Consider the following 6,473-nt stretch of genomic DNA (forward strand, 5'->3'; position numbering starts at 1 on the left):
GGAAGCATCTACCAGAGGCCGCGGACGCTGGCTCAGGAGCGTTGGCCTTACTCCCTCGGCAATGGGGAGCCGGTGACGACTAGGGAGCAGGAGCATCACGTGCCCAGCGCTGTTTCCAGAAGGTCTCCCAAGGGCCAGGATGAAGAAGGTGGGTGCAAGGCGAGGCTCTCGGGATTGTATGAGGAGGCCCCTGCTGTATCCCTGCCACCAACTGGCCCTCCCTAAGTGGGGGGGGAACCCCAAACTCGCAGCCCCGCCGTGTTCACAGACAACAGGGCCCACGCAAGCACAGGAGGGCCCCGGCCCAAGGTGTCCCAGGCCCGCAGGGTTCGGCAACCTGCCAGTTAGTCTTGACTTGGACACCCAGGTCTGGGGATAAGGTGGGGGGCAAGCAGGTTTGTGGCGTGCTGGCCTCGTGCTGGCCCCGGCATCAGCTGGACATCCTCTGGGTGACAGGCCAGAAGGGAGCTCAGTGCTAGCAGCGTTCACCCTCAAGTCAGAAACTGTGGCATGCATTCGGCCCCAGGGCACATCAGGCCTTTTGGCCAGAGGGGTGTAACTGAACCCTGTGGAACTACCACTAGCTCGTCTGGAGAAAGCGAGGCTCAGGGCAGGGGTCAGTGTGAATCAAGCGTCCAGGTGACAAGCCCCACATCTCGAAATGAGCTTGGGGGTCACCGACTCCCCTCCTTGAGGCCAGACCTCAGCAGCACCTTTCTCAGCTCCCAGGGTCTGGGGCTGGTTGCTTTCTGAGGAGGGATGGTGAGAAAGACTGGGGGAGAACGAGTTTGCAGGTGTCTCCTGGGCCAGCCTGCTGGTGCTGTTCTGGAGCCTTTTCTTTTCCTCCCCACTTCTCACCGCCACCCAAGCTGTCGTTTGCTTCACTCTGCTGCCCTCTAGGGGCCAAGAGGGAGACCGCAGGCCCTGCTTCCCGGGCCCAGAGCAGTGGCCTCCCTCTGCCCCCAGTGCACACGCAAAAGCGAAACTCCTGTCACCAGCCACTGTGGCACCAGCTCGACCCCCGGCCAGGGAGCTGACCCCAGGGCCCAGCAGACCTCTCCTGGCTTCCACTCCCCTCAGCAGCGAATTTCAGTCGATTCACCTGTCCCCCTCCCCACTCTGTCCCCGGTGAATCCCCTCACCCCTCACCTCTGGTCTGTTCCCCCATTCTTGTATGCATAAGTAAATGAAAATAAATCTTAAAAAGGAAAGAAAGAAAAAAACTGCAATGTGTGTATGACCTGGCCTTGGCCTGGCATGTGAAGCGCCATGACGGACAGTGGGTTACACAGGTCAGCACTGCCCATGAATATTTGCAGAATATAAAACATTGAAGGAGTTGCTTAGAGTGCCAGTTATTTGCTATTTATTTGGGTGGATCTCATATGTTCATGCAAAAAATTCATGTGCATTTTATAAAATTACAAAGACACGCTATGCTCAGCTTTGCATCTGGCTTCTTATACCTGAAATCACATCATGATCACCGCCCAGTGTCATCAGAATTTAATAATAGCCTGGCACTAGACATTTAAGATGTTCCAGGCACCCTGCTGCGCTCGTCACGTGCTTCTTTTGCGCTGAACTTTCACAACAACCCCGCAGTCGGCACGATTCCTTCAAGGAGGAAGAAACTGAGGCTCAGAGAAGTTACATAACTAGCCTAGGTCACACGGGAATAAGTGACACAGTCAAGACTTCAGATCTGATGACCTCGACGCAACTTGAATGCTGCAGTTTCCCTGTGGCACTCCACGATTTGTTTATCCTGGTCAGCGGAGAGCTTACTCCTAGTTCTGCAATAGACATGAAGCGCTAATGCACATTCAAGAATATTCTCTTTCCCTACACAGAACTTTGCTTTTTTTTTTTTTTTAAGATTTATTTATTTATTCATACAGAACTGGGGTACAGCCTGAGTTGTGGAGGGTGAGAGGATTCACCAGGGACAGAGTGGGGAGCAGAACAGGCAGATGGACGAAGTACACTGCTGAAGGGAGCAGCGGGCGGGTCAGGAGAAGTCTGCCACGCCATGTGGTCACCTCCGGGGCAGGCGGGGATCGAACTCATGTGGAAGTGGCGTAAGCTTCTTAGTGCTGTGCTTTAACCTGCTGCGCCACCAGGGAGGGCCAGAACTTTGCTTTTTATAAAAATCTACAGCCAACACCCCTGGGTGTGCTAGGGACACACCTCAGAGGCAAGCGTGTCACCGGGGCTGGGGTCACCCAGAGGACTCTGCTTGCAAGCCCAGTGTAGGACTGGCTTTAGGTGTGGCTTGATGTAGCAGCTCAAAGAAGTCGAGGCCGTGGGTCCTCTCCTGCCTCGGCTTTGCCTTCTGCACGTGAGCTTCTCCACTGTCCCCAGTTGCTTATGGAGCCCTCCATAATCTCCAGGCTCTCCCCAGGCAACAGATAGCTGCCTTGAATCCTGGCCCCACATTCTCACCCCCAGCAGTGAGGCTTCTCACGGCTGCGCAGCAAGCAGCCCCAACACAGTGGATGGAGAGGCTGGGGTGAGCCATGGACATGAGCCCGCCGGGACCCACCCGAACACACCAGGGGCCATGTGCACCCTAGGTCCTGGCTGGACTGGGCAGTCTCTAGCTGTCCTGACAACTTTTTTTCATAAATACATTGTTTACATTATTCTTCATTTTGTACATTGTTTCATCTCAGTTGCAATCCCCGTGGGCTTCCCACCACCACTTCACCCTGTGTGCTCACTGCAGTCCCATGGGCTCCTCCCACTCCAGTTTTGATCTTGTTCCTCTCTCCTCCCCATAGAATGTCTCTGGTTTGTTGATGTTCCTTTTTACTTTATGACAATTACTTTTTTTTCCCTGATCCCTTACACTCCTGTGAGTGAAACCATCTGGTATTTTTCTTTTCTTTCTGACTTATTTCACGAAGCATGACCTTTTCCAGCTCCATCCATGTTGCTGCAAATGACATGAGTTTATCTTTTTTTGATTGCTGAGTAATTGTGTATCTGTACCACATCTTCTTGACCCAGTCATCTATTTCTGGGCATTTGGGTTGATTCCACATCTTCCCAATTGTAAATATGGCAGCAGTAAGCATAGGGGTGCAGGTGTCTTTTTGAATTAATGTTTTTGTGCCCTTTGGGGAGATATCTAGGAGTGGGATTGCAAACATAGTGGCCACCAGGGATGGGGGGTGGGGACAGAGAGGTCTGCTCAGAGAGTGGTGCTCCCTCCGCCACGGACACCCTGGAGGCCCCAGGGGGCAATGCCCCTGAAGACAGCACTTATGTCAAAACACAGGAACGTTCCTAGAGCCAATACCCAGAGATGATCTTTGAGATCAGGGCAGGAGGGGCTGGGATTACTTGTCTCCCTCGCTAAATTGAGTCATGAAACTTTTATTAAGGGATATAGTTTGTCAATGCCAAGAAAACAAGGCAATTCTGGGCTGACTTATTAAGAGCAAATCTTTCTTCACTAACAGCCACCGATTTTGATGAAATTGTGCAATGAGAGGGTGCAGACAGGAGGGGTTTACAGAAGGCATTGTCTAGTCTGCTCAGCGCATGCAAAGCGCCTTCTCTAAGAAGGTGGATGCCGGAGCCGCACCCAGCGCCCCTTCTGCAGACAGGGGTGTGGGCCCAGCTACCTTGCCACCAACCGAAGAGTCACGTGTGGCTTTGTCCATCCAGGAAACTTGCCGCCCCTCTGACTGACGTGAGAGAGACCCAGCCCCCCCAGTCAGGAGACCTCCCGGGCCCCTCCTCCGCCAACCCAGAACTGCTCACACGGGTCCCCCTGTATCACCAGCCACACCAGACTAGCTGTCTCACAGCTGTGTGCTCTTGGTCAAACAGCTTGACCCCTCTGATCCTATGAAAGATGCTGTCACAAGACCCACGGAAGGCTCAGTAACTGCTGGCATGCCTTTGTCCTTTGTAATTTGAGCTGAGATTTCACACGAATAGTTAGATTCTCCAGCTTCTCAGAAAGTCTGGTCTGGTAGCAGGGGGCAGAGCTGGAGGGGGATCGGGTGGGCAATTTTCTCCTCCCCCCCTCGCCACAGCCCCACCATTCCCTATTGCCTTGCACCAGATCCAGTTTGCTCATTGTGTCCCTGACCTAGTGCCAGCAGGCATGGAGGCCACCACCTCTGAGTCAGCACTACTGTTCTCACCCTTCTGCCCAGACCTGGATCCCAGGACTCACCCTCTCGAAGCCTGGAGCTCGTGCAGGGAGTGATCACCACGGACTGGTGGCCACTGACGTCCAGGGAATAAACCCCAGCAGGCACCGAGTGACCTCCTGCCGCTGAGGGCCGCTGCCTCGCAGTTAGCAGGGCCCAGAACCCAAGCATACCGCAATTACGGGGGAGTCTGATTTGCAAAGAGCCTCCTCGCTGTGACTTCAAACAGCCTCCTCCAGGCCCCTCAGGAGCCTCAGCTGCCACCTCTGGTGCCCCTTCACCCTCCACAGACACTCCTTGAGCGTCTGCCATGGGAAGCAGCAGCCCCGGGGACCATCCCACCGCCTGTGCGTGGCCGGCCCACCAGCAAAGAATGGTTGTCATATGTCTAAACGACTGGGGGGAAGCAAAATAAGAATCCTATGTTGGGACAGTGAAAATTATGAAACTCAAAATCGGGGTCCAGAAATAAAATCCTACTGGCCCCTGACCACACTCGTGCACGCACGAGCCGTGTCCCTCGGCCTCCCACGGGGCGGGGCTGCAGCGGAGACAGGCAGCCTCGCTGCCCTTTGCCCTGGTGTCCCAGGCCTGCCCCGAGGGTCTGCCCCGGGGCCTGGTCATGCTACCTGGGGGCTGTCACAAGTGACCCCAAGCAGGGGTGAAAACAGCAGAAATGGGTTCTCTCACAGCTGTGGAGGCATCACGAGGCCCACACTCCCTTGGAGGTCCCGGGGTGGGGGGTCCCACCTGGCCTCATCCTGCTTCGAGGGGCCCTCGGCATTCTTGAGGCTGCATCACCCCAGTGCGTCTCCGATAAGCACAGTGGCTGTGGGTTTGGGGCTCCCCCGCGTTGGCCATGTGAGTTCGCGTTTCACGGGTTGTGGGTCGGGCACGTATCTGGGGTGGGGCGGGGAGGGAGCTTCGTCCAACACATGACAAGTGGTTTCTTCTGCTTCTAGAAGTTTCCACTCTTTTGAAAAGAAGCTGGTGACCGTTGCCCTCCTGAAAATATCAAATAAACAAAAAACAAGAGGGCAGTGTTGATAGAGCTGTGCCGAAAGTGAAAGTGGGAGATGAGGGTGGGGGTGCTCACTGTGTGAACAGAGGCCCGCAGGAAATGAGGTTCGTGCCCACAGATCTGGGGCAGCAAAGGCCCAAAGGGCAAGAGCCTGGGCTGATGTGAGGAGACCAGGGTGGCCGTGTGGCTGGAGGGGAGCGAGGACGCCCGGAAGTGGGGCTGTCTTGGCCGGTCAGTAGTGGCGTGTCCAGGCCCTTCCCCATGTGCCCGTGGGTCCTTCCACGTGCAGCCTCGGCTGATCCCCCCAGAGCCTTGACTTGGGGCTCTATGCTGGGGCCCCTGGCCCCCATTATTTTGAAAAGTAAACCAAGGTGGGTGCTGAGTGAGATCCATCGCTAGGATGGCGGCACTGCCAGGACCCCAAAGCTACTTCAGGCCCTGGGCCCGGCTTCCTCAGGACACGTGCGCTGGGGTCTTCTTACAGAAAGGCAGGGGAGGATGCTCGGGTTTGACAGAATTAGGCCCCTGCCCTCCGCTGCAGCGCGAATGTGCTCTCTGCAGCAGCAGGGGGCTTAGCAGGGGGCCCCACCCGCTGTCGGGTTTGGACCTTCCAGCAGGTCGACGAGTTATCTGGGAAACAGTCAGCCCTGCCAGCAGACTGGGCTGTTGGCGGCACCCGGGGGTGGGGGCCGCGGGAGGGGTTCGCCCTTGAACTCCTGGCATCCAGTTTGGGGTCGGGGCACAGAGGTCTGAGCAAGGCCATCTAGGGGTCTCACCTCGAGACACCGAAGGGTGATGTGAAGACGCCTCACAAGCAGGCAGCCCGTGGGCAAGATGGCGGCCAAGATGCCCAGCCCTGGGGGCTTGGGCAGACTGGCTGGCACGATGGATCATTGAAGTTCGTATCAAAATAACACAGGCACAGGGGAGAAGGCTCCTGCCCCTCTGGCTGACGGAGCAAACAAATCAACAGCACACAGATTAATAGGAGAAAGCAACCACGTCTAGTTACACGCACATGGAGAATTTATGTGGCTGGATTCCAGAGCGTGGGAAAACCAGGCTTTATAGCCTGAGCTAAGGATGAGACGGGGCCCGGGCGTCCAGGAGAAAAGAAAGAGGGGTGCTCTAGCCTTAAGGTTTCTTTGATTAAAAAAAAAAAGGGCACTTCTGGGTGATGTGTGCGCTGTAAGTTTACAGCAAGTGTTTCTCTCAAATCCCAGAGGGACCCGGTGACCTTAGCTTCATGTGCCAGGGTGACATGTATCGGAAAAAGCCTCTCT

Source organism: Condylura cristata, unplaced genomic scaffold, assembly GCF_000260355.1.
Source record: "Condylura cristata isolate star-nosed mole 26May11 unplaced genomic scaffold, ConCri1.0 scaffold00182, whole genome shotgun sequence".
Classification (NCBI taxonomy): domain Eukaryota; kingdom Metazoa; phylum Chordata; class Mammalia; order Eulipotyphla; family Talpidae; genus Condylura; species Condylura cristata.